Source organism: Balaenoptera borealis, assembly GCF_965194805.1.
Source record: "Balaenoptera borealis genome assembly, chromosome: X".
NCBI classification, from domain to species: Eukaryota; Metazoa; Chordata; class Mammalia; order Artiodactyla; family Balaenopteridae; genus Balaenoptera; species Balaenoptera borealis.
This window is the reverse complement of record NC_138881.1, coordinates 15,424,918-15,438,117: the sequence shown is the minus strand read 5'-3', so window position 1 is coordinate 15,438,117 and position 13,200 is coordinate 15,424,918.

Here is a 13,200-nt window from a genome sequence, read left to right as displayed (position 1 = left end):
TGGCAATATACCATTCCATCATATGAAAATACCATGATTTATTTAACCAGTTTCCTTTTGTTTGGATAACTAGGTAGTTTCTAATGTTCTATTCTTTTTCCATGAAGACTATGAAGTCTTGGGACTTAATAGTTGGGACTCTCCAAACCCAGCCCCAAAGTTTTATGGATGAGAAAACAGAGGCAAAAGAGTAGATGTATCTGGCCCAAAGTTAATACCTCTGGATAGCTCGAGAGCCTGAATTGGAACCTACACCATGTGATTCCTAATTTAGTACCATTTTCACACCACCTTATACTAGCTAGTTACTTTATTCTAATACTTTGGTCTATTGCAAATAAATGTACTGAATCCAGGATAGGCAATGTAAATGTGATCTACGAGTTAATACTTCAAGCTTAAACATGTTCTTTTTCAGACCAACTTTAAGAAATAAAAAAGCCCATTTAGCGACCATACATTTTGCATATTGTGCTATTTTTCATATTCATTAAAATGGTTTACCAAGTTGATATTTCACATCTAGTTTACCTGTAGTCATCTATTTCACATTTTGTGAGATTCAATTTGAATTTAATTTGTTTGATAACAACATTTACTTTTGTACATTATTTCTGCATTATTTATTATCGTAAGGATTGATATTGATTTTTATTTTTTTATTTTTAAATGTCACCTTTAAAAAAATTATTTATTTATTTATTTTTAGCTACATTGGGTCTTTGTTGCTGCGCGCAGGCTTTCTCTAGTTGCAGCGAGTGGGGGCTACTCTTCCTTGTGGTGCGCAGTCTTCTCATTGCGGTGGCTTCTCTTGTTGTGGAGCACGGGCTCTAGGTGTGCGGGCTTCAGTAGTTGTAGCACGCGGGCTCAGCAGTTGTGGCTCTTGGGCTCTAGAGCGCAGGCTCAGTAGTTGTGGCACACGGGCTTAGTTGCTCCGCGGCATGTGGGATCTTCCCGGACCAGGGCTCGAACCCGTGTCCCCTGCATTGGCAGGTGGATTCTTAACCACTACACCACCAGGGAAGCTCGATATTGATTTTCAGAGAACAAGTTTGGGAATTCATGGTCACCACAAAGTGTGGTTGTGTAATACCAGCTGTATCCTTTAAAAGTTAAAAGCATATCATTGAACACATAGTACATGGGCCAGGTGGTCCAGTTTCTTTTTTTTTTAAATTTAATTTTATTTATTTTTTAAACAGCAGGTTCTTATTAGTTATCCATTTTATACATATTAGTGTATATATGTCAATCCCAATCTCCCAATTCATCACACCACCACCTCCCCCCTCCCCCAGCCACTTTCCCCGCTTGGTGTCCATATGTTTGTTCTGTACATCTGTGTCCCAATTTCTGCCCTGCAAACCGGTTCATCTGTAGGTTCCACATATATGCATTAATATACGTTATTTGTTTTTCTCTTTCTGACTTACTTCACTCTGTATGATAGTCTCTAGATCCATCCACGTCTCTACCAATGACCCAATTTCGTTCCTTTTTAAGGCTGAGTAATATTCCATTGTATATATGTACCACTTCTTCTTTATCCATTCGTCTGTCGATGGGCATTTAGGTTGCTTCCATGTCCTGGCTATTGTAAATAGTGCTGCAATGAACATTGCGGTGCATGTGACTTTTTGAATTATGGTTTTCTCTGGGTATATGCCCAGTAGTGGGATTGCTGGGTCATATGGTAGTTCTATTTTTAGTTTTTTAAGGAACCTCCATACTGTTCTCCATAGTGGCTGTATCAATTTACATTCCCACCAACAGTGCAAGAGGGTTCCCTTTTCTCCACACCCTCTCCAGCATTTGTTGTTTGTCGATTTTCTGATGCTGCCCATTCTAACTGGTGTGAGGTGATACCTCATTGTAGTTTTGATTGGCATTTCTCTAATAATTAGTGATGTTGAGCAGCTTTTCATGTGCTTCTTGGCCATCTGTATGTCTTCTTTGGAGAAATGTCTATTTAGGTCTTCTGCCCATTTTTGGATTGGGTTGTTTGTTTTTTTTAATATTGAGCTGCGTGAGCTGTTTATATATTTTGGAGATTAATCCTTTGTCCGTTGATTCATTTGCAAATATTTTCTCCCATTCTGAGGGTTATCTTTTCGTCTTGTTCGTAGTTTCCTTTGCTTTGCAAAAGCTTTGAAGTTTCATTAGGTCCCATTTGTTTATTTTTGTTTTTATCTCCATTAATCTAGGAGGTGGATCAAAAAAGATCTTGCTGTGATTTATGTCAAAGAGTGTTCTTCCTATGTTTTCCTCTAAGAGTTTTATAGTGTCCAGTCTTACATTTAGGTCTCGAATCCCTTTTGAGTTTATTTTTGTGTATGGTGTTAGGGAGTGTTCTAATTTCATTCTTTTACATGTAGCTGTCCAGTTTTCCCAGCACCACTTATTGAAGAGACTGTCTTTTCTCCATTGTATATCCTTGCCTCCTTTGTCATAGATTAGTTGACCATAGGTGCGTGGGTTTATCTCTGGGCTTTCTATCCTATTGCATTGATCTATATTTCTTTTTTTGTGCCAGTACCATATTGTCTTGATTACTGTAGCTTTGTAGTATAGTCTGAAGTCAGGGAGTCTGATTCCTCCAGCTCTGTTTTTTTCCTTCAAGACCGCTTTGGCTATTCGGGGTCTTTTGTGTCTCCATACAAATTTTAAGATTTTTTGTTCTAGTTCTGTAAAAAATGCCATTGGTAATTTGATAGGGATTGCATTGAATCTGTAGATGGCTTTGGGTAGTATAGTCATTTTCACAATATTGATTCTTCCAATCCAAGAACATGGTATATCTCTCCATCTGTTGGTATCATCTTTAATTTCTTTCAGCAGTGTCTTATAGTTTTCTGCATACAGGTCTTTTGTATCCCTAGGTAGGTTTATTCCTTGGTATTTTATTCTTTTTGTTGCAGTGGTAAATGGGAGTGCTTCCTTAATTTCTCTTTCAGATTTTTCATCATTAGCATATAGGAATGCAAGAGATTTCTGTGCATTAATTTTGTATCCTGCAACTTTACCAAATTCATTGATTAGGTCTAGTAGTTTTCTGGCGGCATCTTTAGGATTCTCTATGTATAGTATCATGCCATCTGCAAACAGTGACAATTTTACTTCTTCTTTTCCAATTTGTATTCCTTTTATTTGTTTTTCTTCTCTGATTGCCGTGGCTAGGACTTCCAAAACTATGTTGAATAATAGTGGTGTGAGTGGACATCCTTGTCTTGTTCCTGGTCTTAGAGGAAATGCTTTCAGTTTTTCACCATTGAGAATGAGGTTTGCTGTGGGTTTGTCACATATGGCCTTTATTATGTTGAGATAGGTTCCCTCTGTGCCCACTTTCTGGAGAGCTTTTATCATAAATGGGTGTTGAATTTTGTCAAAAGCTCTTTCTGCATCTATTGAGATGATCACATGGTTTTACTCTTTCAATTTGTTAAAATGGTGTGTCACATTGATTGATTTGCGTATATTGAAGAATCCTTGCATCCATGGGATAAATCCCACTTAATCATGGTGTATGATCCTTTTAATGTGTTGTTGGATTCTGTTTGCTAGTATTTTGTTGAGGATTTTGGCATGTATATTCATCAGTGATATTGGTCTGTAATTTTCTTTTTTTGTAGTATCTTTGTCTGGTTGTGGTATCAGGGTGATGGTGGCCTCATAGAATGAGTTTGAGAGTGTTCCTTCCTCTGCAATTTTTTATTCAGGTATAGTTGATGTACAATATTATGTAAGTTACAGGTGTACAATATAGTGATGCCCAATTTTTAAAGGTTACCCTCCATGTATAGTTATTGTAAAATATTGGTTATATTCCTTGTGTTGTACAATATATCCTTGTAGCTTATTTTATACATAATAGTTTGTACCCATTAATTCCCTGCTCCTCTATTGCCCCTCCATCCTTCCCTCTCCCCACTGGTAACGACTAGTTTGTTCTCTATTTCTGTGAGTCTGCTTCTTTTTTGTTATATTCACTAGTTTGTTGTATTTTTAGATTCCACATATAAGTGACATTGTACAGTATTTGTCTTTCTCTGTCTGACTTATTTCACTTAGCATAATACCCTCCAAGTCCATCTATATTGTTCCAAATGGCAAAATTTCATTCCTTCTTATGGCTGAAGAGTATTCACCTATATCTATCTATCGATCTATCTATCTATCTGTCTATCTATATCCCACATCTTCTTTATCCATTCATGCATCGATGGACACTTAGGTTGCTTCCATATCTTGGCAATTGTAAATAATGCTGCTATGAACATTGGGGTGCATGTATCTTTTCGAATTAGTGTTTTTGTTTCTTTCAGGTATATACCCAGGAGTGGAATTGCTGGATCATATGGTAGTTCTATTTTTAGTTTTTTAAGAAACCTCCACACTGTTTTCCACAGTGGCTGCACCAATTTACATTCCCACCAACAGTGTTCAAGGGTTCTCTTTTCTCCACATTCTTGCCAACATTGGTTATCTGTGTTCTTTTTGATGATAGCTGTTCTGACAGGTGCGAGGTGACATCTCATTGTGGTTTTGATTTGCATTTCCCTGATGCTTAGTCATGTCGAGCATCTTTTCATGGGCCTGGTTGGTCATCAGGGTTGCAGTAGTTTATTTATTTATTTAGGCTGCACTGGGTCTTAGTTGCGGCACGCAGGATCTTCGTTGTGGCATGTTTAGTAGCGGCATTGGAACTCTTAGTTGCGGCATGCACGTGGGATCTAGTTCCCGGACCAGGGATCGAACCATCCATCAAAACTCCATCCAGCCAACTCCATCAAAACTACTGCAACCTGGTGACTTCACTGGTGGTCCAGTGGGCATGACTCCACACTCCCAATGCAGGGGGCCCAGGTTCGATCTCTGGTCGGGGAATTAGATCCCACATGCATGCTGCAACTAAGAGTTTGCATGCTGCAACTAAGAAGTCCACATGCCGCAACTAAAGATCCCGCATGCCGCAATGAAGATCCTGCGTGCCGCAACTAAGACCTGGCACAGCCAAAATGAAAGAAAAGAAAGAAAGAAAGAAAGAAAGAAAGAAAGAAAGAAAGAAAGAAAGACATCCTCTTCTGTAGGGACGGTGGCTCAGCTCATACCTAAGCCTAGGTTGATGGCACTACCAGCGTCTCCTCCCACTTCTCCCATATCTGCAAGGTCTCCTGGGCACTATGTTCCACCCTACTCAGTCAGGTTGATGCAGCTTAGGTAGACTAGGAGAAGAAAGCTGGCCTTAGGAGAGAACCACGGTTAAGAAAGCGTTTCCACCTTCCATTCTGTGTCCCTTCATGGAGAAGAGGGGGCAAGTGAAAGAAGGGAGAGGTCTGACTAGAAATGAAAGTGAAGGGGTTGTTGAGCATCTGCTGGATGTTCGGTTACATTCCAGGAACAGACATTGGGTACATTGGGTAAGTGGATCAGTCTGTGTGTACGATGAAGAGAAAAAAAATCACACAATAATTGGAACAGAGAAAGTTTAATACAAAGACGTATTAAGTATAACAGTGGATTGGAGTAATGAGGGATTGGCTAGTAAGAAAAAAAGAAAACTCCAAAGAATATAGGAATAACAGCTGTGAGGAACACTTACTACCTCTAGGCTGATAGTGGGCCCAAGAGGGCACAACTAGGACTGAATGATACAAATCACTGTGCTGCTGTACTGGTGGAACTTGCTGTAAATCGACCCTCTGGAACTTGCCGGCAATATGCCCTGTAGGATAAAACTTGTTCCCTCTACAACCTCTCTCCAGCACCTCCTACTGAAAGAAGCTTAAACTGTGCTACTGGCAAAGGGAAAAATTAAGGGTCCATATCCATTTCCACAGAGCAGGCTAAATGGTGAATGTGAAGTTGAAAGGGAGTACCAGTGTCAAAAGTTCAGGAAAAAAAAAAAAGTGAAACCGATGAATCACTGAGGCAGTGATTAGTAAAAAATTTACTTTGCACACACCAAAAGGACAGTTTTCAAACCAGGAGCACTGAAACCAAAACATAGAATGAGACTCAGAAGTATATTGTTATAAAGCAGCTTATATAGTGTGGAGGCAGTGATTTTCTTCACAGTGATTGGTTATAATATTAGAATTTTCTTAAATGAAGGGGAATTGGTTAGTGGTCACCTCATCAATTTTGGGGAATAACTTAAGTTTCACCTATGATTTTCAGAGGCATAAGCAAGAAGTGACCCAGGTTAAGTTAGTCTCACTTGCTTTGCAAAATAAACTAAATTAAGCTTTGCTTGTGTGACTAAACTGGTTTTGTATGCTCAGGGAATTTTCAAGACTGGTTTCTGTTTGTGTTTGATTTTAACACCAGCATAGTGCATCCTTTCTATTACTCAGCTTCCCTGTGCACCCTCTTACACATATTTGCACTCCCACACCCCAGTGAAGCAACTCTACATTTCTACCCAAGGAGTGGGTAGAAACTTACGAGTGAAGAAACTCTCTCTCACTTTTCCCCCCAAATGAGGAGATGCACAGTGCCAAGAGTCACTGTATAACTGCCACAGTGAAACGGAACCAAAATTCCAGGCACTGTGGTGGGTGCTCTATATTTCATAACATTTAATTCTTAGAACCTTGTGAAGGAAGTGCCATTTAAATATAATTAAGATGTGGTGCTTCTCTCCAGGAACTTAGGCGAGAAGACTGTCTACAAAGATTTCTAATAACAGGCAAAGTGACTTAAGTGCTAAAAGGAGGTGACGGGAACCCACTGTGGAATCCTAGAGAAAGAGCTACTCATTCCTTACCAGGGGGCTGTAGGAAAGTGTCTTGGTGTAGGTTTTATTAGAACAGATGTCCTACTGGAACAGGCTTCAAGGGATGTGAGAAAGTTCCAGAAGCAATTGAGCAGGAGGTAGAATAACAGGGGATGTGAGCATGTGCTATGGGGTGGGGGTAATACGTGTGTTCAAATGATAGCTCTGCCACTAGCCTTGTGGCTTTGAGCAAGTTAATGAAACTATCTAAGCCTCAGTTTTCTCATCTTTAATATGGCACAGCAATACTGACTTCTTACAGTGGAAAATGGCAAATAGAGAGTGGTGCAGCTGAAGGGCAGGGTGGCACAGATTTAGTGGGCCTTATTAAGGGCACATTTCAAAAGTTGGATTATTCCCGGATTTGTTCCCACAGCTGGTGTTGGATGTGAGTACAAACCCCGGAAAACGTTAGACAAAGTCTGAACTCGAATCTCTTACAGTCTACACTTTTTCTATGACGTGTTGTATGTGAAGAACATTTTGGAAAGGGTGGAATTACCCTGGTAGCTACCAGGTCACATTGCTTTTTGTATGTGTGGAAAAAGGTACACTTAAAAACATCTACATATAGGTAGAAAGTGAGGGAAGCCAGGCACCACACTTGCCGTCGCACATTCGGCCCCCCTCCCTTGCAGGCGAGTGCACACGCCCGGCGCTACTGCGCAGGCGCAGAAACCTGGGCGGTTGGCGCGCTTTCTGTTCGACGCCTCAGGGTATTGCCGTCATCCGGTGGGCTCAGTCGCGATCCGGCCGCAGCGCAGACGCCGAGCCTGAGGCACTCAGAGCTGGGCTCCCCGCCTCACGATGTCTGAGGAGCAGGGTAAGGGGCCCTCCCCGAAGCTTTCCCAATAGCTTCTGCCTCTCCTCACCCCGCCCGGGGAACGGCTCTAACAGATTTCGAACCCAGCCCACCCAGAGGGCTACACAGGTGACCGCGGGACTAGCTGGTAGTCGGCCACGGCGCGTCAGGTGGTGGCCTCTCGGCTGCGGTCCCAGCTTGGTCAGGGCGCGCGTGGGAACCTGGGTGTTGCGGGCAGAGTCTAGCCCTGGGTCCAGGGCGTCACTGAGGCTTGAGGCATCCCCGGAACTCAGGGTGTACCCGAGGTTCATGGCGTTCCAGAGGCTGAAGCTGGTCCTGGGGCTTTTGGGGTCATGGTGTCCCGGGGACTGGAAGCTCTGGGGCTTTCGAGGTTCCAGGGTTCATAGCTTCCAGGGGCTGGCGGCGATCCGGGGCTGGCGGGGTCCCACGGTTCATGGCGTCCCAGGGGCACGAGGAGATCTGGGGCTTCCGGTATCCCACGGTTCATGGCGTCCCGGAGGCTTGAGGTGATCTGGGGCCTCTGGAGTCCCCGGGGTTCGTGGCGTCCCTGAGATCCGAGGTGATTTGGGGCTTCAGGGCTCCCAGGATTCATGGTGTCCCAGGGGCTTGAGGTAATCTGGGGCTTCAGGGGTCCCCGGGTTTCGTGGCGTCCCTGAGATCCGAGGTGATTTGGGGCTTCAGGGGTCCCGAGATTCATGGCCTCCCAGGGGCTTGAGGTGATCTGGGGCTTCTGGGGTCCCCGGGGTTCGTGGCGTCCCTGAGATCCGAGGTGATTTGGGGCTTCAGGGGTCCCGGGATTCATGGTCTCCCAGGGGCTTGAGGTGATCTGGGGTTCATGGCATCCCAGGGGCACGAGGAGATCTGGGGCTTCCGGTATCCCACGGTTCATGGCGTCCCGGAGGCTTGAGGTGATCTGGGGCTTCTGGGGTCCCCGGGGTTCGTGGCGTCCCTGAGATCCGAGGTGATTTGGGGCTTCAGGGGTCCCGGGATTCATGGTCTCCCAGGGGCTTGAGGTGATCTGCGGCTTCTGGGGTCCGCGGGGTTCGTGGTGTCCCTGAGATCCGAGGTGATTTGGGGCTTCCAGGGGTCCCGGGATTCATGGTCTCCCAGGGGCTTGAGGTAATCTGGGGTTCATGGCATCCCAGGGGCACGAGGAGATCTGCGGCTTCCGGTATCCCACGGTTCATGGCGTCCCGGAAGCTTGAGGTGATCTGGGGCTTCTGGGGTCCCCGGGGTTCGTGGCGTCCCTGAGATCCGAGGTGATTTGGGGCTTCCAGGGGTCCCGGGATTCATGGTCTCCCAGGGGCTTGAGGTGATCTGCGGCTTCTGGGGTCCGCGGGGTTCGTGGCGTCCCTGAGATCCGAGGTGATTTGGGGCTTCAGGGGTCCCGGGATTCATGGTCTCCCAGGGGCTTGAGGTAATCTGGGGTTCATGGCATCCCAGGGGCACGAGGAGATCTGGGGCTTCCGGTATCCCACGGTTCATGGCGTCCCGGAGGCTTGAGGTGATCTGGGGCTTCTGGGGTCCCTGGGGTTCGTGGCGTCCCTGAGATCCGAGGTGATTTGGGGCTTTAGGGGTCCCGGGATTCATGGTCTCCCATGGGCTTGAGGTGATCTGGGGTTCATGGCATCCCAGGGGCACGAGGAGATCTGGGGCTTCCGGTATCCCACGGTTCATGGTCTCCCAGGGGCTTGAGGTAATCTGGGGCTTCTGGGGTCCCCGGGGTTCGTGGCGTCCCTGAGATCCGAGGTGATTTGGGGCTTCAGGGGTCCCGGGATTCATGGTCTCCCAGGGGCTTGAGGTAATCTGGGGTTCATGGCATCCCAGGGGCACGAGGAGATCTGGGGCTTCCGGTATCCCATGGTTCATGGCGTCCCGGAGGCTTGAGGTGATCTGGGGCTTCTGGGGTCCCCGGGGTTCGTGGCGTCCCTGAGATCCGAGGTGATTTGGGGCTTCAGGGGTCCCGGGATTCATGGTCTCCCAGGGGCTTGAGGTAATCTGGGGCTTCTGGGGTCCCCGGGGTTCGTGGCGTCCCTGAGATCCGAGGTGATTTGGGGCTTCAGGGGTCCCGGGATTCATGGTCTCCCAGGGGCTTGAGGTAATCTGGGGTTCATGGCATCCCAGGGGCACGAGGAGATCTGGGGCTTCCGGTATCCCATGGTTCATGGCGTCCCGGAGGCTTGAGGTGATCTGGGGCTTCTGGGGTCCCCGGGGTTCGTGGCGTCCCTGAGATCCGAGGTGATTTGGGGCTTCAGGGGTCCCGGGATTCATGGTCTCCCAGGGGCTTGAGGTGATCTGCGGCTTCTGGGGTCCGCGGGGTTCGTGGCGTCCCTGAGATCCGAGGTGATTTGGGGCTTCAGGGGTCCCGGGATTCATGGTCTCCCAGGGGCTTGAGGTAATCTGGGGTTCATGGCATCCCAGGGGCACGAGGAGATCTGGGGCTTCCGGTATCCCACGGTTCATGGCGTCCCGGAGGCTTGAGGTGATCTGGGGCTTCTGGGGTCCCTGGGGTACGTGGCGTCTCTGAGATCCGAGGTGATTTGGGGCTTCAGGGGTCCCGGGATTCATGGTCTCCCATGGGCTTGAGGTGATCTGGCGTTCATGGCATCCCAGGGGCACGAGGAGATCTGGGGCTTCCGGTATCCCACGGTTCATGGCGTCCCGGAGGCTTGAGGTGATCTGGGGCTTCTGGGGTCCCCGGGGTTCGTGGCGTCCCTGAGATCCGAGGTGATTTGGGGCTTCAGGGGTCCCGGGATTCATGGTCTCCCAGGGGCTTGCGGTAATCTGGGGCTTCTGGGGTCCCCGGGGTTCGTGGCGTCCCTGAGGCTTGAGGCGATCTGGAGCTTCCGGGGTCCCAGCGTTCATGGCATCCCAGGGGCACGAGGAGATCTGGGGCTTCCGGTATCCCACGGTTCATGGCGTCCCGGAGGCTTGAGGTGATCTGGGGCTTGCAGCGGGGCGCAGGGTTCATGGCGTCCCAGGGGCTTGAGAGGATCCTGGGGCTCGAGGTGTCTGCCGAGTTCATGGCGTCCTGGGGGATGGAGGGGATCCTGGGGCTTTCAGGTCTCCAGGGTTCATGGCGTCCCTGGGACTTGAGGTGACCCTTAGCTGGCTCCGTCCCCGGGCGGCTTTCTCGTGGCGCCAGCACGTGGTGAGGCCCGGCCTCGTTTCCTGCATGAGGGCGGTGTTTCCTTACAGGACCTCTCGTGGCCGTAGAACAGCCGTCCTCACGCAGGAGGGTGGGCCACCGCGGTTGTTTCCTGCGCCCTCCAGAGGGCGGCGTGCCACGCTTTAGCTCCAGAGCAGTTCTGTGCAGCAGCGGTTTTTCCTTTGAACTTTTTTTCAAGGCCTCGTGTGCATGCGTCACAAGCAGCTGCTGAGCACCGCTTGTTGCTCCAGGAAAGCGATTTGGCTTAGCGGCTGGGACACTCTTTGGAGGAAGAGGATTTGCTTTGCTGGAAGAGCGAGCCTGCATTTGGCAACCTCAAATTGCAGCAGTGCTGCGGGGGGTGGGGTGTGTTTCCCACCATCTCTCCCGGGATGCCAGAACGTGTGAGCTTTTGAGATTTGGCTACTTATTTTTTAAGTACTTGGTGCTGACTTTCTGGGACAAGTTGATCCTTTATCCTTTCTCTTTCCCTGTCGGAGGAGGTAGGGGTCCAGGAAGGGCCAAGACTCTCAGACGTCATATAGAATTTTTTTTAATGTTACTTTATTTTTATTTCTTTTTAGATTTGCTTTTCATTGAGATAACATTGGTTTATAACATTATACGTTTCATGTGCACAACATTATATTTGTACTTCTGTATACCCTACAGCATGCTCACCACCAAAAGTTTATATAGAATTTTGAGTTTAAAGAATTGACAAACTAGCGAGTTGATTTATTATAACATCTTTTGAGATTGAGACGTTGATTCTGAGGCTTAGATCGTAACTGCGTTTGACCAAAGACAGATTGGGCAGCCTCGTTGTTTTACAGTAAATATGAAAATGAGGAGAAAGAAAATAAAGATGTGTGTGTGGAGAAATTCCCGCGCACAGAGCCTGTTCTTTGCTTCAAGAGGGCAGATGCGGGAGTCAGAACACTGCAAAATGTGAGGACCGCTGTAAAGCAGGGGAGTCCTTCGGCGCGAGCTCCAGGACCCATCCCGCCGGCAGTATGGTCGAGCACGGTCGTCCGGTAGAAAAGACTCTAATTTAGTCAGCTGGGGATCGCTTCCCTCCCTCTTCTACCCGGTTCTCCCCGAATTAGGACTGCTCTGGGGTTTTATGACACGAAGTGGTCAACTGGTTCAATGTTTACAAGTAGAGATTTTACAAGCAACTTTTCTACGCATTGTTTTATAACGCAGGGCATGGGCTCGATTTAGTTTCAAGCCTGCCTGCAGCAAGTGCTGGGCGATGGGACACATTTTGGTGGTATTATCCCCCAACGGGCCGACTTTGTAGTCTCTAAAGTTTGACTAGGAGAGTAGAAGGGCTGCTTTTTAGAGTCCTGGGCAGGAGATTTAGAAAGTGATTGTTCAGTGTACTGACGCAGAGTTTTGCTAAAAAAATCGGAATGATCTGGCTATTGTAATCTGCCCTGTTTTGCTGTGTATATTCTTTGCAGTAGTTGTCATGTGAAACGCAGGTTTCAGCCCTCACCATTGTGAACTATGCCTTGTCTGGTAAGTTCATGGCAACTTAGTTCCTTGCACCTTGGGAGCATAATCTTCAAAAAACTTCTAAATATTATAATGTCTTAAAAATTGCCTCTGAAGGCTATGCATATACCTAAAGGAATTAATTAGAGTTTTGCAAATTAACAGAAATCTTAGTGGAGTTGTCAGTAGCTTTACTCATACTAGTTTGAAAGATCAGTTGATATACAAAAACTTGTCTTAAAAATAAAATTTCAGTTGCCTTTGTTATTTTCTTCTGATTATAAAGTCTAAGCTTTATTGTAGAGAACCTTAACAAATACAGAGAAGTCTAATGAAGATAATTTTGCCACCCAGAGAGAGTGACATAGAGATAACCATTGGTATGTTTCCTTCTGCTCTCAAAGTTAAGATTATGCTGCATTTTTCTCCTTTGAATCTTACCCCCCTTTAAGAAGCAAGCATTTCACAAGCATTTCTAATATTAATAAATGTTCTTTGAGAATGTGCTTCTCATTGGCAATATACCATTCCATCATATGAAAATACCATGATTTATTTAACCAGTTTCCTTTTGTTTGGATAACTAGGTAGTTTCTAATGTTCTATTCTTTTTCCATGAAGACTATGAAGTCTTGGGACTTAATAGTTGGGACTCTCCAAACCCAGCCCCAAAGTTTTATGGATGAGAAAACAGAGGCAAAAGAGTAGATGTATCTGGCCCAAAGTTAATACCTCTGGATAGCTCGAGAGCCTGAATTGGAACCTACACCATGTGATTCCTAATTTAGTACCATTTTCACACCACCTTATACTAGCTAGTTACTTTATTCTAATACTTTGGTCTATTGCAAATAAATGTACTGAATCCAGGATAGGCAATGTAAATGTGATCTACGAGTTAATACTTCAAGCTTAAACATGTTCTTTTTCAGACCAACTTTAAGAAATAAA